The following is a 26384-nucleotide window of genomic DNA, read 5'->3' on the forward strand; positions in this document are numbered from 1 at the left end:
GTTCACTTCACTAACTTAGTTTGTACGTTTTACGTAGGTACGAGTACGTTTGCACTACCTGCTTGATTTAATTAAAATGTACTACGTTACAAATAAGCATTTGAAACTGAAAAAGTTCTAGACCAATGACCTATTTAAAATGATTATCTTACCCTCATCATAAGTAGTTTTAAAAGTTAGAAGTATGGTTATAGAATGCGAGGCCAAAACCCCTCTGTGGCAGAAACAATTGAAGCGCGCTCATTTTGCGTCATTGCATTCATTAAGTTCAATCTTCGAGTTTCTTAAGAAAACACAATAGGTACGAATTAAAATTTCGACGGAAAAATGTTTGCAGAGTCTAAAAGAGTTTCCCTTTTATTACCATATCAAATTGCCGGGCCGCTACTTTTAAATTGCGTATTATTTGGAGAAAAAGGACTGGCATTTTCGCGGGGTCTCGCCGGGCTATATTCCATTAGGCGGGGAGCCGCGAGTGTAAGTAGCCTGCTTAATTGGGGAGTTCATGCGTGGTTCGCTTTTATGGCGCGAATTTCAGTGGCGGGATACAGCACCTTAGGGCTTTGACGCGGCTTGTGAGTTTTGGGACCAGTTTCGGTTTGTAACTTTGTTAGTAAAAATATAACGATGTACTTTTCTTCGTTGATGGTTCCACCATTAACTTAGTTAGACGACGCTAAAAGATTAAATCTGTTTTAAAGGTTTTTTTTCAGGCTTCTGTGCTTCAGGCGCTGGATGTAGGCCGCCACCAACCGGACATTGTGGAAATCATTGACGGAGGCCTATGTTCAGCAGTGGACGTCCTATGGCTGAAATGATGATGATGACAGCTATTCTAGTTTTTATTTTACGTAAGAATAGGTTTTGTATGTGGATGTAATATAGCATACAAGCAGTTGTAACATAATTTAGAAAAGACAAGTTAGATTTTCAATAAATCCAGAAATCATTCATCAGGGACTTATAAAGAAGTAAAAGTAAATAACCTAGCTCGTTATGATTTTCTTGTCAGTCGTTACCATCAATGGCTGACTTGACGACTTCGTTTATTTTCGTCATTAAGCCCTAATACCACATAAAATACTGACGGGCCGACTTAAGTAGTGTCAATTAGTTCCATGTCACGTCGTCAAAGTAAATTGGTAATCCACGAACGTTTCACGCCGTTTACAGTCTCAGTAAACATTGACATGGCTAATTCTGCTGATGTTATGGCTACTGTTATTTTACTTGGCGGCTGATACGTAGAATAACAAGTCTGTGTTGCTTCAGATCAACGAGTTTACTTGGCAGTTCATACTAGTAATTTGGTTTGCTAATCGACTGTGATGTCTGTGTATACTAATCGGTTAGAAGTAAATCGTGTGTAGGTGTCATGGAGAACAACGATTGGACGCTCTATGACAGTAATAATTTTACAGAACGCTTTACCTAGGTTGAGTTGCACCACCTAACTTTGACCGTAATTATAACGATAACCGGTGTTTTTTGTATGGAGTTTGACAGATTTTTGTCAAAGTTAAAGTAAGATGGTTCAACCCAGCTTTAGAATTCCGTACAGGTTTTCCTCTGTACATCACTCCATTTTACCCAATCGAATCGTTAAATAAATCCGTTGACTTTTCCAATTGAGTTCTGATTGAAAATTGGTATTCCTCTTGCATTTCCCTTCATTGTTTTTCGTTCGATCGAGAGAGACCTGCGGCCTAACTTGATCATATCCGAGTCTATCCTGGTGTGACCATAGCGTCTCGCTGTAGGCAATTAGGTCAAGGCGCCTGTTCCGTAATACGTGGCTTAAACAGTTTGTGCAAACGTATCCGACCGAAGTGTGGTTTGTATTAATTAATGCTCAGTCTTCTGGGAAATAAAACGTCCAAATAAGATTTTTACGAGCTGTTTTGTGGGCTAATAAAGAGGTCGACATTCCGTTACGGACACCTTTTAAGAGAGCCCGCACGGACCCGTGTTACGTATCAGCCTGCCTTTGTCCGGGTTTCTGGGTAGGTAAACAACTTAATTACTCACGTCAAAAAATGTTTTGTATGTTTTATTGCGAAACATATTCTTTGTTTTTAGGTGCTTCATAATGTATTTTGTTTCAATTCATACCTCGGGTTTTAAGAGTTAAAAAAGCAACTCAGTAGAAATTCAAATTACCAGTGTACGAGGTATTCGTATGAGTGAAAAGTCATTGAATTACAATTATTAATCACGGATAAGTTTCCTAGCAATTTTAATATCAACAATATTATAGTTCAAAAAACTTTGCGCAGTCAAACTAGATTTTTAAAATCTAAGATGATACCGTTTTTAAGAATACTTAAGTAGGTACTTTAATTAAAATTAAACAGCAATATTTCAAGAATTCTGATTAAATTGAAAATCCTTTACTCAAATAATAATCCATAAGATATTTAGGTAGCATAAGTCAAATTGCTTGGTTTTCGAGAATTAGAACAATGCGAGCCATTAACAATAAGATTCGTCTTTCAGCAATTAAACTGAAACAACCGACAATAATCCTTTTACAGCTCAATCACAGTATTAAAAGATCAGAAATTGAGTACTACAATTAAATATTTTATTCTAGACACTATTAAAACTTTCAAATAGGTACTCTGAAATTTCTGGGAAAAGGTTGCTCGTATTATGTTCTTAGTTAATTAAAAAAGTGTCAATAAGTCGGACAGTCTCCGCATTACTCTTATCAAACTCTGAAAATGAAACAAAAAATATTAATTCCTTAGAATGATTGTCAAATTAATGTTTGTTCGACCTGTTTGAAGTTTCGAAACAATGCAACAAAAGACAAAAGGTCCTCTTTTAAAAAAGCTGCTTTGATTTTAAAATACAAAGCCCAAACTGTGAAGCGACGTTTTCCTATTTTGATCTCTCATGTGCATACCGGGAACTTCATTTGAATTTGAAGTCTGTGCCTGTTTAGATATTACTTAGAAGTGGGTGGAAATGAATTCGTGATCAAAAGTTTACGTCTTCTTTGATCATTCTCAGCATGATACGACTCTTAATATGTTTTCGGTTCCTATCTGTCTTACATATTATATTTTAATTTTGAAGTACCTAAAATGTAAGGTATAGCAGAATTTTATGATAACTCGTTTGATTATGAACATAGCATTTAACAGTGTTTCAATTTTGAGTTTCAAAAAGAAACGGTAATTAATAAACTAATTAGTTCTTATTAATGAAACTGAGTACTGTTAATTATGAAAAATCTAAAACGTTTAAATAGCGGTATCGTTATAGCCAATGAGCTACTGTCATAGTGACATTGACGTATTGTCAATGTCACGCTAGCATCAAACGTCAGAATAGAGGGACGCGCGGAGACGACTCCGCGCGCTTTTGTGCTAAGTGATGAATTGTATTTAAAATAAGGCAATATAATGTGAAAGTTAAGTATCTAGTGTTTTATTTATGAGAATAGATCTACCGGCCTCTAATAGTACCTACTCGTAGTAAATGTACCATACAACGTAAAATAACTTTAAATATTAAATTCATATTCGTATTCGATGCAAATATACATTTTCATTTCAAACGTAATTTCTAAATATGCTGCTGCAAATTTATAGGTTAGCTCTGTGAAATCAGAAGCGAAATTAATTAATGAAGTATCAACGAATGCTACAAACTATGAGTTATGTTGGTTCTCCTTTTCATTCGTGAATCACTTCTTATATTATTTGTATTTGTTAGGTACCAGGATACATTTCCTTTAGCGGTAGGCTGAATGATACCAACAACCACTATTATAGGTGTACCAGAATCTCATGGCAAATAGGGAAAATAAACTTTGTTGAGAGCAATACTGGGGAAATTGGAATAAACGATCTTGATACTGTTTAATTTTTTAATTTTATGACTTTATTATTAATGAACATGAAGTACGAATATACATTTTAGGTAGGTATGTGTATGAAGAATGTTGTTATACAATGGGTTTTTAACGTAGGAAAAAATCTTGAAAAATAAATAAATCGTATATTAATTTAAGTAACTAATTTTATTATGCATCATACTTTTAACTTATCACTTTATTCAGAAATAGAAAACGATTCTAAGAACTCCACTTGCATTTCATGTTCTTCAATAGATGATCAAGATAAAGAGGTATTGTAAATAAATTGCTCTTCCAGCATTTCAATGGCGAAGTTTCCTGATGTTAAAAACACTATATTTCTCTGAATGGGATTAAAATATATACCAAAACTAAAAAGACGGTGAAGTTTTTTTTTTGAAATCGATCAAATGGGAAATTAATTATTTAAATTACCTACATATTTTCGCGTGGAATTGAAACATAGGCGGTGCCGTTCTTTTTATATAAATGGCCAGGTCTGGGATATTTTAAAAAAAGGTTACAAAATTTTACTAAGAAAGAATCTTGAGTGACCCTAGCTGAAAAATTAAAAACTGCTAGATTTAAAAAAATGGATCTGTCAACAGCACTGGATCAGTGGGTTTAGACAAAGTGCAAATTATAATCGCAAACCAGTCGAAAAGTGGTCGAAAAGCCCCTTTTTTGTATGGAGTTTTGACGGATTCGATTTTCGATTCGATCAAAAAGTGCGTTTTGTCTAAGGGGGCAGGGGTGATTTACTGTTTGTACTCCGAATGACTGTCGTGAATACACCGATCAAAATGGCGTGAATAGTTATGCGCAACTTTAGGGCCCTGTAACTTATTTATTTGTAGAGATATTTTCATGATTCTTTCACAATTATTATTAGTTTTACTTATATTTATTTCAAGTTTATTTAAAAGAAAAAAATTTGGAACTTCTCCATTAGTCCTTACTCCTTGATGAAATCTTTTTAAATTTTCTTTACATGGTCATAACATTTTGACCATTCCTCTGCACCAATTTGTGAGATATACCTGAAAAACCCAATAAAGCAGCTATTAGTAAGAATAATATAAAAAAAACATGACCCTCCTTCTGACGCAGTTGGGTAATAAACTAAATGTATCAAAACATTTCAGTCCAACTTACTGTCAACTCGACGACGCGCTTTAGAATCGAAGATTGACTTTGAATTATGCCTTATTTTACAATTCACATTGAAAACAATATGACTTGCTTGAGCTTTTTCGAGTTTTTCACAAAAATAACAAATAGTCAAGAAGAGATTACAAAATTTTTGCAGCGGCTGACAGATTTCATAATTTTCATTGACAGGTGACAATTAAACCATAGACAATTGCCATATGAAAAACACACTTTTCCAATATTTTTGTTTGCCATGAGATTCTGGTAGACCTATACCTACTGAACTATTGTATCGGTCGAGTAATACAAATTCGTATCCACTATTTATAAAATCAGTTCACAGTTCGAAGGTTTAATTTATAGTATTTCTGATTTTATGCGAAGTTAATTTTAAATAATCGGTCAGTCCAAACATAAAGCGTCCGCTTTAATACTGCATGAAATATGGTTTTGTCGGATATTTTTTCTGCTTTAGTTGGCAACTCGAACGAAATGTTGCCAGTCCCGCGGGTTTGGGCCGGCCCTACTAACGTATTTTGAATACGAATTGCTATGATGAATGACTGTAATCTTTTAGTTATTCTATTCATGAAATTATGCATTTACTGAAATCACGATCATGTATTGCAGTGGACTTTTTGAAATGAGGACAACAATTGATAATGGTAAAAAGACAAAAATGCTCTAGTACAATGGTTCCACGAGTCGGTGGTTCCAGAACAAACGAGATATAGAGCAAGAAAAAATACTACTGATGGCCGTCTTAACGTTCAAAGCCCAAATAATTTGGCACAAGTCAACGCTCCATAATATTAACGAGGAGAATCGAAATTGCCACTTTAGTTACAAGCCACAAACTTCGCAATTTGCATAATTTAGTTAATTCAGAGTGGAGAGTTGGAGTTATAAAAAATCCCTTCGAGTAGAGTGGAGTCGTTAAAAAGTATGTCCATAAAACGGATCAAACGGGGCCGATCGCCGACAGATTTATGGTTGCGAGGAGTGAGTCGAGATACGCCGAAAATTCTGGTAACTGCGGCCGGACGGAAATCCTTTTGCAGGTTTATCGCGTGTAAAATCGACCCTCGCCGATTTGCCTCAGGATTAAGAGCGGCTAAAGATCGCGTCTTGTGTTTAAGACGCATAGATATGTCACAAGCTACTTTATTCTCCGTGACAGAATGAGATTCCTTCACTCTACCCCTCCACTAGGTACTTTGTACTGATACGAAATTTTTCCAAGCAGATTAAAACAGTAAATGTAGTCCGGGAAAGTGCTCAGACTCTTATCGTAATAAATGTACAGCACTTTAGGTTTCCGGTTAAGAATACTGTTTTCTTCGTAATATGAGAGCGTAGCGTATAAAGTAGGAATAGGCACGCTAATGCAAAGTTTTTTGGACCTCACATGTAGTTTTTACGATGCTTATCAACACAACGTCTCTAGTCTTCCATACTTTTGCGTTGAAGTCTGTGACATAAACGGTACAGTTGTTGTGTTTGCGTCCATCGATGTTTTTGTAGTTCGGCGTTGCAATGTTTTCTGTAGGGAGAGAGATGTGAATAGGGAACATTTTGTTGTGATAGCACGTCGTGGAGGGTTCTCGTGGCGTGGTAGCGTCTGTGTTGTCTTGATAAGAAAACGTTATGGCTATTGCTGACGGCCCTCCCCGGGGCCTTCGTGCGTAACAACATGTAAGGCGGGTTTTTCTCCGGAGTCACTTTTAATCTACGCTCTAATTTATTGCGACAGAGAACCACTACGTTTTCGTGTAGTGCCATACATTCAGGCGTTGCGTTGGAACGGTTGGACGTGTTTGTGGGAATGTAACTGCTATCTAACATTAGCATCTATCCAATAAAACGTAGGTGGTAGAATCCAGAGTAAGGCAAGATTGCCGCTGGCATTTAGCATAATAATAGTCGTTGTTATTTGTAGTTATAGGTGATTCTTCTTTTGCCGAATATACCGGGCGTATATTTTGGTTTAAACCGTGTTCCCAGCAGGCCTCACAAAAGTATAGACCTAAGTTGGCTAGCGCCGAACGCGACCGATTTTAGAGATTTCTCGTGTTGAGCTCAAGTTCGTAAATCACTCTGAATAATGCGACTCCATTTCGGGTTTTCTCTGCCATTGGGCGTACTTTAGAGGATTGCTCGAAAAACCTGTAGTCACTCGGCTCCTTGTCATGTTAACTTGCCTAAGTAATGCTTATTTCAATTTAAATTTTCAACACGCCTGAATTAACATATCTCTTCACTTGAGCCTCAATCAGAAAGGCAGTTTGCTTGAATGATGAGTTATTTACTTTATGCGTCTCGAAGGGCGTAGGTACACGAAGGGCATACGAACGTTAAACCAAATTCTGTCTTATTTTACTATGAGTGAGTAGAGTGTGTTTCGTTTGTAATATGTATAAGAGGTATGTCTGTTTTAGTTAGTTACACGAATAGCCTATTTTTTTATGATGCGGCTTAGATAAATCCGACCGCAGAAGAACAGTTTTAAAACCACTAAATCAAAATAATCCTTAACGCTATCTCGTTTCGAGTTTTCTTTTTATTTTTGCCCAAACTTGCATCCCGCTCCAAGTTCAGGTCTCCAAAACTAATTGTAAGTTGCGCTGCAGTGCAGCTGATGTTTGTGTACAGTCGACTTTTACATTTGTGTTGGAAAATCGCTCTTATTATAACTAAATAAAAGCTCGATGTGCTGTTTTCTGTACTTCGCACATGCAAATGTTTGCGAATAAACTTGAACACAAAATCTTGAGATGAAGTTTATCATCGCGATACATATTTTTGGACGACTGTACAGACTGGTTTTGTGATAATAATGCTCCACATTCTCGTAACATTTTACTTGTTTCTTCTTAGCTTCTGAATTATTTCAAACTCAAGTCCCAAAAGACGTTCCGTCTTTACCTACACAATTTGCGCGGACTACTGGTCTTATCTATACCTTTTACCTTTTAAATATAAGAACAGCTTAAAACTTTTTGTTTGTAGCACTTAAAAACAATGTTTAGACTTAGATTGATAGACAAAATAGGTATTGAGTCTTAAGCACGTTTAGTTTTATAGGACACATGTTTTTTCAGGACAAACTACTATACCTAATTCAGTACCTATTCACATAAAAAGTTTAGTTCTTAAAGACTAAAGATTTTTCTTGCAAGCACATGTAGACTTCGAGAGAGTGTGTTACTTTTAAGATAAATAAAGGGCGAGGGAAAGTTCTTATAATGAACGACGATGTAAACTTGGGTGGCAACACTGGCAACACTGGCAACTGAGATTGATGTGTGGAGATTAAACGGGTCGCAAGTTAATTGATGATGGTGGAGAAAAAGTATTTGTTTACGTCGTAAACTTTACGAGATTCGGCGGTAAACGGATTTGAAGAAAAGCGAAAGGGTATACATACAAGTACCAGAGTATTTAAAAGGTACTGCTTCTAGCGGTTTTTATGCGTTTCAAAATCTTTTTGTTTTTATATACGAGTGACATTAGGTCTTTCTTTAGTTATGGTATGACCAAGGTTACCTATTATGTATCTGCTGGGCTGATCCAAAATAGATAAACGTGCCAATTATATGACTTGTAAATAAACTAAATTGTGGAATGGACTGTCGTCTGCGGTGTTTCCGGACGGATACGACTTGCAAGCTTTCAAGAGGAGAGCGTATCTTTACCTTAAAGGCCGGCAACGCACCTGTAACGCCCCTGGGTCTGCGGGTGTCTATGGGCGACGGTAATCACTTACCATCAGGTGATCCGTTTGCTCGTTTGCCTCCTATCACATAAAAAAATAAAAATAAACTGTTAATTATTATAATTAAGTGGTACGTCAATTATGTTATCGTTTGGAATCAGACTACGTCCTATCTATATTAATCGACGCTACATTCCCAATTGAATTGCACGAGACGCACGACTATGAAGAGCAATTACGTTTGACATACCTACCTACTCGGATAAGTCAAACTTGCAGCCAAGTATGAATCGAGTAACTTAGATTACTGACATAAGTTCAGCAACTAAACCGACTGAGCATAGCTTAACGCTAACACACAAACAGCTGTTTGTTGCAATCTAGCTACTAATAAACTTGTGACTGCACAATTAATCTTCCATGCATAAGTTTATACTAAAGAGAGCGAAGTAAGCAAACACAAATTCAATAAAGACTATTCATATGATGACAAAATATTTTCCCATAAATAAGCTCAATTAGTAATATCACTCATAAAGGTATCAGCGAAGCGCTGGACGTAGGCCGCTACCAATCGATCAACATGGAAAGCATTGGGGGAGGCCTATGTTCAGTTTCAGGAGTTCGTCCTATGGCTGAAATGATGATGATGATGACAATGAAGCTCAATAGTCGTAACATGCTACGACGAGGACCACCGTCGATAAAACTTAACCTATTTGCTTTTTAAAAGCCTTATTTACGCAATATTTGTTAAGTGCGAGTCAATAGTGATTGACATAAAAGATCTTAATCTCCTTGATGGGTCATACTTAAATTTTATAGTAAAGCTAGATTTAACTTCAGATGGACCGTAAAATTGGTGGCAGTTAAAAGATAGATTAGTTGTCGTAATCGTGTGACCGTTTGACCTTTGAGAGATCAATTTTGCAACTGGAGAGAAATAACAGTTTGAACAATAATAGCTGAAGGATTGTTCGATTATTTCCTACTTTCAGTTTATGTACCGCAGGTAATTTATTTTATTTTGCATTTAGTATTAGTAGTGTTTATAATTAAAGTAAAGCCAATTACAATAAAATGTATACTCGTATTAGCGTGTTCTCGAATAGAATATTACTATTTCAGGCGATTACAAACCACCAAAAAGCATGGTCTCCCGTTTTCGTTTTCCCATCAAACTGCTTTTCTTAACATTTTCGTAATGAAACTATATCAGCTCAATGTTAAATTCAAATGTATATTTTTAAGCGTTGATTTAGTTAGACGATTGATTTTATTTAAACATTTTGACCAAAATAGTCTGGAATCTAATCTGGAATACTTATAGCTTTATACTTAAGTGTTTCCTAATGTTTCTTGTTTTGTTTCAAGATGTGAGTAGGTATAACCTAATTTACTGAATTGTGTCCATTTGTTCCATGTTACACAATTTCTTCCATTATCAATATTAGCTGTTTTATCTTAGTTGCAAGTTCGTGTTGTGTCTAGATCGACCGAGTTTTACGAGTCCCCGGTGAAGCGGCATTAGTATTCTTCCAAGCTACTTGGATGAACGAGAGTTGAACTCAGGCTTTGCAGGTTTATTGTTTTTATTTCAGGCAGCCATTAAAATAAGGTTATAATAAAATACTGAACCATATGTCCTTTGGGGAGGGCTTTCGACATCGCTGAGCGGCGGTTGACAGCCGTCCTCGCGGGGAGCTATCAAATCGTGATTTAGAGCTGTATCACGAACTATGTACAGTCCACAGAATCTCGGAAATTTTTGCTGCAAAATCACACTTATTACAACTAAGTTAGAAGCCACGGTGTTAAGCTCGATGTGCCGTTGTATGTACATCTGTACCCTACATAAGCGGATTAATATTACGTACTCAATAAGTTATTGTAAAGTTATTCTTAAGTAGATAGGTACATAAAATGTGATATTACTTTTATAGAGACTCGCAATGAAAATAAGAGTATGAAAGTTCTTAGCTTTTCTAAAATTTGCTATTGAATTTTAGAGAAGACTTGTTGATAGTTTCAATGTTTTTGGGTATATCAATTATCATGTAACACTTTATTTACCATTTACCATTTAGAATATTGAATAATTTTATTGCATTTGCGAGGTGAAATAGTATACAGACAAAATGTGTTCCAGAAAATATAGTTTTTCATATAACAAGCATTAAGAATCCATTTGGAAATATCGCCCCAGGCTAGTTATAACGAACCTCCCCAAATTGAGGGTAAAATATTAAAAGTCTACGGGATATTCTGTGGAAAATAATTTCATTTTTGTAGTAAATATTTCTTTGATATTGAACAAATTACGGATTCTGTTTCGCATAAAATGGTTGAATCTTTATATTGGCAATAAAATTACGTGGAAAATTCCTTTTTTTTTCTCAGTATCTAATGATACCTTCTGACAAATTCAGAAACAAATTAGTACAACTTTGTAATTATTTGAATATTATATTTATGAACATTTGCTAAGTGAGACAGTAGTTGTCGATTTGTGGTATTGAAATACTAGTTATAGTTACTCTTAGCTAAACCGACATTTCCATTCATTAGACAAAACGAACACCGAAACCATTACGGTCGAGCCGAGTTACGAAGACCGCCACATACCTAATTCGTTAGAATAATCCGTTTATGTTACCTACTTGATAATCTTAAATTATGCATTTTAGCAATTTTATGAGTGTACAGTTACCATCTTAACAAACCATGACCTACATCTATCAATTTTATTAATGTAGGTTATTAATCTAATAAACATCCAAATCTCTCTTCTCACATAGAGACGAAAACTAATCATGTAACCACAAAGCTAAGCTTTACAATGAGGTGATTACTTCATGAAATAAAAAAGATTTAAAAAAAGGTAAAATTAGGTTTAGGTAAGATTTTCAGGTGGGTGTACGTTCTATTTTTATTCAACAAGGAGCAAAAATTCCACGGGCCGCCTGAGAAATCTGACGACAATAAAATTGGTGTCATCGTTAAATTTCGATCAGAAGAGTTTTTATAATGATGAAACCATGTATCGTAAGAATCTCAGCCCTAAATGCTAATACTGGAATTAGGCGTGTGGTGGTTTATACTAAATACTTTACTAAAAGCGAGTACATACGAGTCCTATCCTGCGGAATAAGATTATCCATGGTTTAACAACCCAGCCGGTTAGCTAGCTTCCACATTAATTTAGGTAACGTAGGTAAATTAATTTACATTTTAAATGTATGTTTCATAAAGTAAACCGCAAAGAAATACCCTCAGGGTATTCAAATTTCAGCCCTTGTTTGTATTATATGGTGCTCGGGACGTCCCAAGCCCAACATAATAAAAACATCTTTATAATTTTCGGATAATGTAAAAATAACTTTTTAATCAACGATTTTCTCTTAAAATATACAACAATACCGGTAGCTATTATTACACATCACAATCAGACTATTCACATTTGATAACAAAACCCGGAAAATTATTACGAACATGAAGTAAAATTAAGTCTGTATAATTTTTGGGGTACCTATTTATATTAGGAAAAACTTAAGCATCCGTTTGGTTACTTGAATAAAGAAATATTATAATCTCTTACTTTTCTTACACGCGTAAGGGCTTGTTCCCATGGAGGCATCCTGTATACCTACGTGTTTTAATATTATCGTTCACACGAACATCCCGTTTACAGTGTCCCGAAAAAAACGATCCGTTGGAATTTGTAAGTCGAATTTCAAATGTTCTCACGATAGCATAAGGGCTACCTTTTCTTTCTTTTTTCTTTTTTGACGTTCATAAGTGCCACTTGTGGTCTAAACTGAATAAATGATTTTGATTTTGATAGTCTAGTTTTGCGGGATCACGGGATCATGCAGTACTGGATCCCTCAAAAAACTGGATTGCCAGGGAAACGAGCCCTTAGTTTAAGGCGAATAGTTTCAATACATCTCTTATGACGCTCCGTCCGCGTGCTGAATTCCTTATCAGAGATCAGCTCAGTCTCATGTAACACGGAATGGAAATGACGTTTTATTTTAAATAGAGCATACGGGTATACTTTTGTGAGAAGGATACCCTGGGGATTGCGAGTTTTTGCATAATAACTACTTTTGTGTAGGCACGCGGAACGAAGATCTGAAGTTAGCTTACGTGGGATGTGGAGTTTATTTATAGAGTATCTTCCAGAACTTATATTTATGTTATAAAAGAAAGGAAGAAATAATATTTGGTAATGAAAACACAACAATGACTACAGAGGAGACAGAAAAAAACCCTGTAATTACAAAAAAAAAAAGCGATGGAAATTGTAATGAACGCAGCATGAAAATGTTTACCTATTTACATTGACATGGCTTAGTGCTATTATTTAATTTTAAATACATTATGAATTATTATTTGTGGAATACCCGGCTCGACAAATAAATTCAAAATGTATTTGAAATCATATGAGTCAGTAATAATTTCAACAATTCTGCATACAAATAATTTTCTCTATTCCAGTCTGCTTATCGAGGTTATGAAAGCAGCTGCTTTAAATATTATTGCTGTATATTTTATGAGCATATCATACGGAAAACTAACTATTAAAAACACGTTGAGAATATTTTCTAGATAAATCTTTACTTTATCTTAAAGTTTCACGTCACTTCGAAGTTGTAAAAGTTAATATTGCGGTACCCCGCAGCCTTTCCTCACTTCATTTTAAGGCCGAATGAAAGGAGAAGTGTAAAAATTCGCTAATAGGGTTCTCCAAACAAGCCGGCCCCGTGACTTGGCCCGCGTCCAGTCCGCTTGGCCCGCGGCCAATTGAATCTCCTCGCCTTCGTCCTGTAATGGCGACGGGTGTCACACGGTGGCAAGGAGCAATCGTCGGCCAGTTGTTTCTTTAATTAGTAGCAGTACGATTTTAATTTCAAGCTTTAGAATTTTTTCTCAAGTTGCGCAGGTATGCATTATACTGGAATGATAAGCAAAAATAATTTCAGTTTTTGTCATTAGCATATTATTACTATTTCTGCTTAGTTCGAAAGAGATAGGTAGTCATACCGTATGGGATAACATCTAACACTATGACATTGGTCTCTACAAGGTAAGGGAAAAGGAAAACTTACTAAGGTGTAATTGTGGCCAAATACCAGTAAAATACGAGTATATTTACGAAATCGGCTTTGGATTGTATTTTTTTTATAAAAGCTAGCTAAATGACCAATCGTACAAATGTTCAACCATATGTGCTTGGTTCGAAGTATTCGTAGACCGATTGTCAGTAACCGAGCGTCCAACACACTTCCTTTGTGAATTGCGAGCGGGCCACGCAAAAAGGATGGATAAACCAAGGCTTTTTTACTCGACGGTGTTGATTACAAATCAATCCATAGTCGATTTCGATTCGTTCGCAAAAAGCCCGGAACGTCAGTTGAATTAGCATTTGCCAAGATTGAAAATGCAAAATTGAACGCTAGAATCACCTTTTGGTGGAGTTGGATCAATGTTAGTCTTCAGTACCAGGTAAAAAGTTCACGTAATTATTGTTTTTTTCAAAGACAGCTTTAACCTGAATACAAACAAATGTAGAGGACAATTGTAATTCCCTGAAATCCTGTATTAGTTAATTGTTGCAGGTAGCACAGTTGCAGCAGAATGCAGGCGTTGCATAACGGCGTTTGCTCGCTTTAATTAGAGATGTGTCGACGGGTCGAGCCAATGAGTTGACTGTGTACTCGTACTTGGATGGCATTTGCTTCTGTAATCTTTGGTTATAGGTACTCATAAGATAGAAAGTTAATCTCAGCTGGGACTTAGCTTGCTTAGCTTAACCACTAGTCCGTAGTAGGTCCGAACAAAACGATGATTAAATTGCACCTATTGAAAACAATTACTTGACCGTCTCGGTCCGATTAGGAATTCCAAGAACACTGGATTAGTAGAAATTGTAAGAGATTAAACGCTCTAGCAAATTCTTGTAATGCTAAGAAATGTTGAACGGTTCGGAGTAATTTCAATTGTGTTTGTAGTGTTTACAAATTCAATCGTGCGAATCATATTGATTATCAAAACTATGCAATATCAGTCCACTTCACAACTTTGAACGCTCAGAATCGGTAAACAAGAAAGTTTAACAAAATAATGTAAACTGCTGATAGAACTTTGAACAAAAAGTTTTTTGATGATATTGGCAAAAGCCCTGCTACATACAGGCTTTTACTCGTTCTCACGATCATTCAGCCTATGCCTTGACGTAAGGAATTCCCCAAAGCACGATCTCCCGACTTTTTTACCGACTCGTTTTTCTCGGTTCTACTACCATTTTCCATTGACCCGTATCGCAAAATACGTCTGAAGATTTGCAAATGACCCGAGTTCATCTGCGGGTATATTGCCGCACCTCAATGCGACGCCGCGAGCGACGCGGAATGCACGAACTATGCCGGATGCTCTCGGAGTTCCTCTGAGGCATATATTTGAACATAAAAATGTCAGCTTCATTTGCAGACGGTAATGTAAAAATGATTTTCTTTGATAGATTTTACAGAAGATTTCAGGTTTCATTTTCTTATTGAATAAATGTGTACCTATCTAGTTAGGTTGTTCGTTACCAAATGTATCTAGTAAGAATGAGAGTGTAAGAAGCAGGTAAGAAAGTGTTAAAACACTGAACTCGGTTCGCGATTTTTACATAAGTTTTATTGTTTATTTCTACGTTATCGTCATTTTTGAGATATAACATACCTACTGCAGTAACAACACAATACTTATGTACCTACCAAACAACGACACAATTTTGGCACACGGTTCATTAAAACAAACGAGCCATTGAATGCCGGACGTTAATGATTAAAGCTTTGCTAATTGTGATTAATGAAATCACTAAATAGATTGGATACGTTCGTTACCATAATTAGAGTTTGGAACATTTGATTAGATAATTCCATTCACGTGCAGTAAAGTGGTTATTTAGTATATGACTATACAAAGGGTGTCATGATTGAAAGGCCCGTAGCATAACGAAGTTGAGTAATTGGGTTGATCTACTAATCAGTTCATGTCTATAAAGTATTGAGACTACAAGTTTGCTCGTATACATTAGCGAGAAACTACCAGCACTTTCTAAAAATAATACATTATTGTTTGCGTTGCGTACATGCAAAAACCGAACTCCGGCAATTTCAGCTGGAGATTTAAAAAAAAAACTAATCTGTTCAGATACATAACCCCTCATCTGGCACGTGTTCGCGCGCGCCTACATTTACCTAAAGTCCACCATAATAGATCATTCATATTTAAAAGTGTAACCGTAATCGTACGAAAGTTATTTGTTTAAATAATAGTAGCTCAATAAATGAACGAATCATGTCAACTAAACATTTTTAAAAAGTAGCAGTCTAGCATAACAATTTTCGTAGTTGCTACGGCGTAGACTACGGCCTACGACACAAATTCGTAGCCGCTTGAAACTTCTTTTATCACAATGGATTCAAGCCAAAGAGGAAAAAAATGTGTGAAAAATAATGAAAGTCTGAGTAACGGTGCCAAGTCTCAATCAAAAAGCAGTCGCGCCGCTGTATTCTGAAATGTTCTTTAAGTTGTGCGGTTGACTGGTGTACCTACTCTAGTGACTTTGTTTTTCCTCTTTTTACCCGACTATGGCGAAGATAAAAGGAAGTGTTATGATCTTTTATTACAATATAATAACTTCTATAAAGATGGTAACTTACTGAGAGCATTGCTCTATTATGTAAAAAGCACGAATTTACAACTTTACGTAAATTAAAGTACCTAAAGCTCAAAATGGAATCACAAGGCACCGGCACACTGTAGACACGTTTCTATTCAAAATCAATCCACATGAAAATATTTAAAAATAACTTAATAAGGCCTTTTCTAAACAAATTCGATTGAGAGATATGTGGCCTAGTTGAGTTCCCTATATTCAGTTTCAAAATTAGCCGATTCAAGAGGAATTGAGATAGGCTCGTCTTCCTCACGTCTTGACCATAAAATCATACTGTGAACAATACGTGTTCTGAGCGAGAAGTATTGACGTGCCGTGTTTGACAATTACAAATCGTATTCTTGTAGAATATCTAACCTTCAAATGTAAGGCGAAATAAAATATGAGGCATTGTTACGCAATAGACCGAAATTGAGAAGGGCTTTTGCTAAGTCGTTTCTAGAATAGTCGGATCAGATAAATTACTTGTTATTCGTCAAAACGGAGACAAGAGTTACTTGATAAATGAACTTATGTCTTTGAATAAGTTCGCTCTCTGTAATGTATCTCCTTATTATCGTATGACAGATTTATAAGAAGTATTTTATTTAGAAACATGTTATTTTATACATTATAGTTTACGGAATCGCTTGCACGTAAATAGCTTTTGAATCGCTAGTTATTCACGAAGCAATCAAGATGCTTAATTTATGGCGCCAACTCTGAAAACATTCCGTTGGCTTCTCGCATTTCGCCAGTTTTGCAACACAAAAGCAGTAAATCGTGGGGAGATATTAGGTATTGTTGTCGATGCAACGACCAAACGGGTTCCTGGCTTTACTCGCGATATCATCGATAATATTACTGACCGCTTTACGTTAAGAGGACACTGATATTGCAGTTCATAATAAAGTATGCTCTATAAATTTTACAGTAATACGTAGCGTGTTTTATTAGCTGCCATAATAATGAAGGCAAGCACAACACAATGTGTAAAGTTTGAATCATCCGCTTTACGTAATAAAGTAGCAGTTAAAAACTTTTAACTCGTGGTTGAAATAAAGAAGCCGGTTTTTGAAAATGTCCCTTGGAGCCCGTAAACTCGGTCGGCGATTATAAAATCGGAACGTGCCTTTAATTTTGTTCTATCACCGCCGAGGGCAAAACTTCGGTCTCGAATGTTTGAAAACTACGAACAGCATAAACCAGGACGTTTCTATCTCATAACAAGTTCGGAGAGGCAGCCCTGAGGAGATGAGTGCATAAACTTGCGACGACACACAACTTGTTTCGTCTGGGGAATAAAAAATTTTAAAAAAGCTCTCATTAATACATCCGTCCTTTTCAAACATCACAGAGAGGAAAGGAGGCCGCGAAGTTTAGAGATCCGAAACGTTATACTCGTAAATGTTTTCTTTTTTGACAGTTAAAGAGATTGGAACGTGGATGCACTCGTAACTGACGGTAGAGAGACACGACTATAGTATCTTAGCGAGCGAAGTCGCTCGTTACTTGGCTGATACTTGCGGGCGTGATGGTTCATAAAGGAGCTTATACGATTGCGTGCGACTTTATAGTGCAACGCGTATGCAATGAAAGGAGATGTAATTTATGCATGGAATTTAACTTCTTAAGGGTCATTGATACGAGTCTACAAAGCATAACTTTAAAGTAATTAATGCACTCTTAATTGTAAACTGAATAAACGCCCAATTAAATTACGACGAGTTAAATGTTTCGGTAAACTAATTTAGGTACATATCGGTACCACTGTGTCTAACCCAGAACGTGCAAACTAAACGAGCAGTCATCTCACGTGGAGGACACTAGAAAATACAGGGTCTAATTCGTGGCCGGTGGCGAGGGCAGCGCGGTTGAAATGTAAACACCGCCGCTTTGTGGCGTTCGATGCGCTTGGCGGTTGTGCGTGCGAGCTGCGAAAATTACTGGCGATATTGACTCGCACCTCGCATTAGAGTGGTATTTGCAAGACTGCAATGTAGGTGTACTTTATATTGCAAAAAAAAAGCTACACCAGTAGGTTTAAAAAAGTCTTTGCTATGGGGAAATGAGCAATGAACTTGTTGGAAGAAGTGAGCAGAAGCCAGTGAAAACGGTTTAGTCAACCTACATCTTAAGACTTCGCTAACTTTAAAGCAAATCATTCTTGTGCGTCACAGTTCACTCAAACACCTTCAGAAGGTCGTCCATAATTTACTAAATAAAACTCATGAAACTCATTTTATTTTTGCCAGTAGGCTCTTAAAAAGCACTTTTACATGCCCCAGTATTAATATTAAGTAAGTTGGCGAAGTTTTTTTTGCAATTTCAATTTCTCTTTTCAACCAATAGACGTCCACTGCTGGGCAACGGCAAATTTTCCGTGGCAATCGGTCTTGCACCCGCATCTCGCATCCACTTCAAAATATTATTCCAAGACTGTTGAAAATTTTTACGTCAGGAAATAATGGGAATTAAAATGTTTGCTCGACGGAGCAACGCATTCAATCTCCAAGCAACCGACCGGCTACGGTTGTCAGCTGCCATAACCTACACTCGCCAGCTGGTGCCATGTCGTATTTCATAGGAAAAGAGTAACATAAGATGGTGAAGAATCTTGTTTCCATATTAATTTTGTAAAATAATAGAGCTCTGAGAGTCGCACTGACTAACATTTAACTCCATAATAAAGATATCAGTATGCAAATACAGCCCATTCAAACTGAAAAGTGGGTCAAATCCAACTTTCAAGATTTGTCTGACCGACCACGGGGCGGAGTAGATACAGAAAAAGGCACATACATATTTAGACCCAACTAAAAAGGATGTTAGTTATACATTATGTATTGTTTACATCCACCCTTCACAAGTGAAATATTAAGGGCATTATCATCATCCTGTCCGAGCCACTCTTTGTGCCTATTGTCGGAAGTCATTAATTTCGTTTAAATACTGCCGCTTGTAACGCAATATTTTTTAATATTTTTTGTTGATAAAAGAACATTGTACATAAAAAATACCCGGTAAAGTGTACAGAAAACATTCACATAGATAGGTACACCCAATATGTTTATGAATACCTGAGAAAAAAGGTTTTTTTAATGCATAACAAGGGAGGTAATTAACCGCAATGGCTGCAGTCTAGGATGGTGCATTTATCTGCCCTGTAGGTGCCTATTTACTCTCGCCTTAAATTCTTTGTTATTTTCTCTTGAGCGTTCAAATGATGAACTAAAGTTACCTGTTCTGAATTTGCTCTGAAACAATGAAAATGTTAACATACCTACTCAATACCTGCACTTAATTAAAGTTCGCAACTTTGTTTAACTCCACACGTAACGATGTACTTACTCGTATTTAAAAGTTATGCACGTTTCACATCCTTCATCAGGAGTTTATTCGTTATTTGTTTCATCGGATATCATACGTATCGATGTAATCAATCTGAAGTATTCGAGTAATTGAGATTGAATTTAGGGACAAATGATTTTATAATGAAAATGGATGGGCGAATTAGTTGGCAACTTTTGAAAAGTCCGATGTGTTACTAGGCAGCCAGATTTTAGGACTGTAACTGTTGAAATTTGATCATGACTAAATTTAGGCGGACGATAAATTACAAATAAGGTTTGTGGGAGCAAAGTTTAGGCTACTCAACAAGCATTTAGTGTTTCTATAGTTTTAGGACGCCTTGTGAAGTAGATAGTATTTTAAATGCGAAAGTAACTCTGTGTATCCGCTGATCTAGTTTTGATGAATTGTGATATAGAAATAAATAGGAAGTAGAAAAATCACATACTTACCTACCTTTTGGAGAGGCCGCCCTCAAAAACCCACGTAGGCGAAATCACGAGCAATAGTTAGTCATAACGATAAGCTACTTTTTCTACCTACTAAAAACTTAACCCAAAAACTTCCAAGTTATCTTCTCCCAAATCAAGTGATTACTCATGAAGGCGCAACTCCCATTTGTTAGATAGGGGAAAATTCAAATGAATCCGCTCGATTATTGGAGATAGCCCCTGGCCAACGTTCGGTGATTTGTTCGGGAAGTTTGATCCGTGGGTCCCAAGGGCACAATGAACTTCGTTCGACCGCGGGTCCATCATTTGGCCCCGAAGTAAAAACGACCCGTGTGCTACCTCAATTAATTTGCAGGGATGGTTTTAATTACTTCAGGTGGACGAACGGTTTACTTCCACAAATGCTTGAACACAATGTTACGTTAATGTCTCGCTTCTGTATTAGTAACTGTTTTAAATTCTACAGAGCACTCAAAACGTTGAACTTAGTTGTAAAATAAAGCATCTCAGTAAACTGAACTAATAAGTTATTCATATTGTTTATGTATTCATGACTTGAATTTGTCAAAGATAGAAATTATGTTTACTAAGAATTCAGTGCCATATAATTTACAGAATCTACATAAGTTTCACATAAATCGATTTAATAGGGCTTCCAGACATTAAATGGAACAACAACAAAGGGAAACGTTACTTTGTAGTCACAAAACAAAATATTGTTACTGGGTCTTAATAATAAGACCATTATACTCTCCATTATTAAAATATCTAATGTAATATACAATGTACAATTTAACCACGATGTGGGATATCGTGTGACATGGATACGTTTGCGTATGATTTGAATTCTAAATTGATGCGAAATCAAGTTGCGAAAAAGTTACGTTTTTATTAAGTGGAACGACTAGATTCAAAATATCTTAAGTTATTTGTTTGTTGCAGACATAATTCATAGTCCTCCGGGCATTTAATCTCGTAATTTGGCCCCATAATCTCGGAAGGCTCTTAGTCATAATGAACAGATTAAAAATTCTGGGTTTAGTAATTGCTTAAGTGCTTAAACCAGATTTTCTTGCGAGGCGCATCAAAATAAATTTTGCTAGCTACTTTTTGCTGAAACTGGACTCGGTTTGCTCTGAATTTACATCGGCTAGCAATAATGTTTGTAGAAAATTTCGTAAATTGAGAAGTGCATGTATTGTTTTGGTTTATGAAATTGAAAGAAAGAAAGAAAGAAGAAATGTTTATCGGACTATATTATCCAGTATAATACTTACGGCTATTGGTAGTTACGGGCGTTACGGCACAGAAGTGTAGTGGAGTGGAAGAAAAAGTATTTTAAATCCACTTTGTGTAATGCAAAGAAAAGAAATGTTGTAATCCTTTTTGCAGCATTTTATTGATGTTATACCAGGAAATTGTATAAAATTCAATCGAAGGGGTTCCGCGGCGTTTGTCCCATGGTAAAGTACTCTCAAATAACTTTCTGAAACAAAATAGACAAAGCTTATATTGGACGAAATACTTTAGCTATTCGCAATATTGGAGACTGCAAGAATTTTCATAAAATTGAACCGAGCGGACGGATATTTAATAAAGCTGTATGTATTTAAGATTTATTATTACAAGCCTTTGTTCGGCGACAAAAACTGACCGCGGGAAAAATCAGCTTTTAAATTAATTATGTTAAGCTAACAAATACTTTATGCAAAGTGACATTATTCGCTTAATATTTGCTGTTCTGGACATCTATACTAATATTCTATAGAAGTTGTGTTTGTATATTTGTTAAATTGTAAGGGGTAATCTCGGGATCTACTGAACCGATTTTAAAAATTCTTTCACCAATAGAAAGCCACATTATTGCTGAGTGTCATAGGTTATATAATAAACCGAAAAATTCCACGCGGGCGAAGCCGCTGGCGGAAAGCTAGTAGATATAGGTATTGACGATTGTTTATTTACATTTAAGTATGTTACAAAAATAGAACATGGTTTTGAAAATTGTCTAGTTATCAAATTTTTTATTTAATTGTATGATGACACGGAGGTAAGGCAATTATTACAGTAAACTAAGCAGTGCCACCCAGTTACAACTCACAATCTTGTTGCTTGCTTGAGTTTTTAATCCATCAAAATGGATTGGATGGACATTGGACATCAATCACAAACAACAATAAAAGAAGATCAAAAAATATTCCCATTTTGTTTCCAGATGCAATATTGAAATAGAATTGTGAGTTCGGCGGATGTGTAATAGCAAATGGGGTTTCATTACGTATGCATTTTCCCCAGTTTTTGTCCATAATATAAGTTATATTAGTAGGCAGGAGCCGGTGGCTGGCTCATGTTCCCTTATTCCGCTCACGGATCCCGCATAAAGTTCCATGGGTAACTTATTGCGTATTTGTGTTGAAAACCAATTACACAGGATTCCGCACTCGTTTTTACTTTCCAAAGAAAAAAGGATGGCAAGCAGAATTTTAATTTGTAACTTATGGTGTTAAGCCCACGATAAATTGTTAACGCTTTTATACCGAGAAAAGTCCGTGGGGAATAGGGGATTTCGGAATAATTAAAATTTCCTGTTTAATTTGATTTCCTTGGAAATACGGGATAATGTGTTAAATAAGCTTTGGAAATTGATTGCGTTTTGTCATTAAAGGGACATTATGTTTATTTGTACCTATTTGTTTGAGAGCTTTCCATTTACTAGGGATATATACGCCCGTATTCACAAACATTACCCAGTTACTAGTTACTTTTGAGTTGCATAGCTAAGTTTCTGCCATAGCGTCCGTTGAGAGACCACACATGACGCGACCAGTTTGAAACTTTCAGTTTCAGTTTCATTCATCAGAATCATCAGAAAGTTGCAGTTTCATTGCAGTTGCGTTTCACCGTCTGTTCTGGGCCTTACAGTGCGCGTGGACGCACAGGGTCACACACGAACCAATCATCATTATCATTTCAGCCACAGGACGTCCACTGCTGGATATAGGCCTCCCCCAATGACTTCCACATCACACGGTTGGTAGCGGCCTGCATCCAACGCCTTTATCAGGTCGTCGGTCCACCTTGTGGGTGGACGTTTCTCGCTGCGTTTTCCGGTACGTGGCCTCCACGCTAGAACTTTGCTGCCCTATCGGCCGTCAGTTCTGCGTACTATGTGCCCTGCCCATTGCCACTTCAGCTTCATAATCCGTCGGGCTATGTCAGTGACTAGTTCGTTTACGGATCTCCTCATTTCTGATTTGATTTCGTAAAGAAACACCGAGCATAGCCCTTTTCATAGCACGAACCAATCACAGAGCTCTATTCAACGCTGTGCGTTCGATTTGCTGCTTCACGTAAGCATCGTTTCTGAATACGGTTGATAGTTGTGTGTAATCCGTCTATTGCGGAATTGGATACAAACATGTCTCTTCAGTACGCCTATTTGGGTTCGGAGTCCAATGCCGGTGCTTCAACTATTGCCGTGACGAGTGTTGACAGCGAACCGACTATTGATATTAGAGTATTGGGCTTGTCTCACTTGTGTACAGAGCCAACCTAGAGATTACAATTAGATCGTGATTAAATCGTAGGTATACACCGTGATTTATATCCTATACTCTAAGGCTAAGTTGCACCACCTAACTTGGACCGTAACTTTAACGGTAACCGGTGTTTTTGTATGGAGTTTGACAGATTTTTGACGTTTGTCAAAGTTAAAGTAAGATGGTGCAACCCAGCCTTAGCCTACATTATAGTACCTATTGTATAACTCTAATTGTTAATTTGATCTAGATTAGTGTTATTGTAAAAACCATAATACTTTGAAATAATAGTACGATTAAAAATTATTATACTATGCCCGGTTCCTGAATTTTATTGAGATTTTTAGCTAGAAGTGCTATGAAAAGTGAGATACAGGCCAAGAGCTTGCTCGTTGTGGATAAAAAAAAACTTGAGAAGAAAATGAGGACGCTCAAGCTTAATATTTCAATTCAGAAATTGGTCGTATACCAACGCCGATAACTCATACCTGTACCTATTACATACCTAGCCTAGCTAAGTATAAGTATAATTCAATTTTGCTTTTAACTCAAGGTACCTAAGTACTACTTCAGTTTCTCAAGTCAATTGTCCGTTTGCCGTCGAAGTTCCGAATTCTAATCGCAGTTAGCAACGTCTTTCAGATTAACCATAGCTACCTGTAAGATAGTATTCCTTCTGAAGGCGTTGAATGGCCTAGATTCCGTTGCCGTCATCACACTATAGGTTTCAGCTGTATTTATATACGGATCTCACATTTAAAAGGATAGATAGAATGTTGTCTCTGTCGCAGTTTGTACATTTAATAGTCTGGTAACACTAAGTATTATTTTCGCACTGCAAGTTGGTATGTTCAAATTATTCAATAGAAAAGTCCCATATGAAGAAAAACACTATCAAGTAAATGAATAAGTGTTTTATAGAACAAGAGTTTTAGCCTTTATCTACCTACATATTTTATAGAAATTTTTCTGGCGGTTATTTTTTCCAGTAATACACAAAAAATTCTTGTGCTATTTATTCTTCTAGCTTTCAATAGAAGTATTGAGTGAGGCTAGATAAATGATGTGTGCTCAAAGGTGCCTTTACACAAATAGGATTTTCATCTAGGAATAGAAAGTGGGATTGACTTATAAATATGGTATCGTCTTAGTGTGAGTTCAGCAGACGTTTAATTCAATTAGCTTTCCTTAGGTTGTTTATTTATGCAGATCAATGCCTTGAACTCCGTAATTTCTTTAAAAATCTAGGTGATTGCGAACCACAGAAGCCTTTTATTGTTGCAACGTTTCTTTTATTTTAACTAATGTAATATAAATAATACCTATTATGTAAAGAAATAAAGACCAATTTTACTTTAACTAATCTAAATAGGTACAGCCAGTAAGTTTTCAACCTTGACTGGATGGCTCAAAAATTACTGAATGGGATCTGATGAAAGCTGTAATATTATTGCTGTATCATACGCTGTAATTAATTACGTTACGTCTCGTAAGTCGGCCTTTCTGTAAAAAGCTAGTTTTTATATTTAAAATACATCAGTACAATGAACACGTGAAAACTAAATAGAACGTTGAAAATGCAAGAACCGTTTTAAATCGGAGCCGTTGTGGCCTGAAGTGGCGGCTACGTGTTAATATCCTGGGCATCAATCAGACGTTAAATCGACATGAATTCACTCGCGGCGGCTACGCGGCGGGATGGCTTTTAAGTTTTGAGAGTTTTGTTAAAATCGACTATTCAAATACTTATACTATTAATAGTACGTATTTAGTTTGGTCATGTAAAACTACATCATACAAGACGAAAAAAACATAACCCTCATTCTGGCGCAGTCAGGTAAAATCCCTGCCCGATGCGAGAACCCCTTCTCGAAAACTGAAATAAATCAAGATATACGTAATTGAGATTTGGATGTTGACCAACATTTTGTATGAGAATAGGACCCCATTCATACCTATAAAAAGTTGTATTTAAGCACATTTCGGATGGCTTTTTCGCAGAACGTCCACTTCGCAAAATGTCTATAGGATCAAATACGTTTTAACGTAGGTAGCTACTGTGGATGGGTATATCTTTGAACAACAATGCGTCAATTGAATTACTGCTATTACTGAAACCTAAGCCTATCTAATTACGTCTGTGATCGTGTATCACCCCTTACAGTAATTGATGTCAATGCTGGTTATTGAACTTCCTATTGTAATTAGCATCTATACGCTTGTGTGATTTCATTAACACCGGAGAATGGAATTGTCATTATATTTTAGGGCCTCAGTAAATACGCTACTTTTAGCATTGACGATCGGTAATTTTGCAACTGTCTAAAAGTAAAAAATGTCTGTTAATGGAATATCTAACACAACATTTTTCAATATGCGAGTGGCCAAATTTCAATTATTTGTCCTTCAGACAGATAATAAGATAAAATAAATAAATAGCGCGTGACGTCGCGGGAGGTGCCTGGATGCGGGCGGTGCAGGACCGGTCTTTGTGGAAATCCTTGGGGGAGGCCTTTGTTCAGCAGTGGACGTCGTTCAGCTTAGGTACAGCTGCAGCAGAACGAACGAATAATTATCATCTGTCTGACGGTCTAAATAC

The sequence above is a fragment of the Ostrinia nubilalis genome, chromosome 16 (genome assembly GCF_963855985.1).
Source record: "Ostrinia nubilalis chromosome 16, ilOstNubi1.1, whole genome shotgun sequence".
Lineage (NCBI taxonomy): Eukaryota > Metazoa > Arthropoda > Insecta > Lepidoptera > Crambidae > Ostrinia > Ostrinia nubilalis.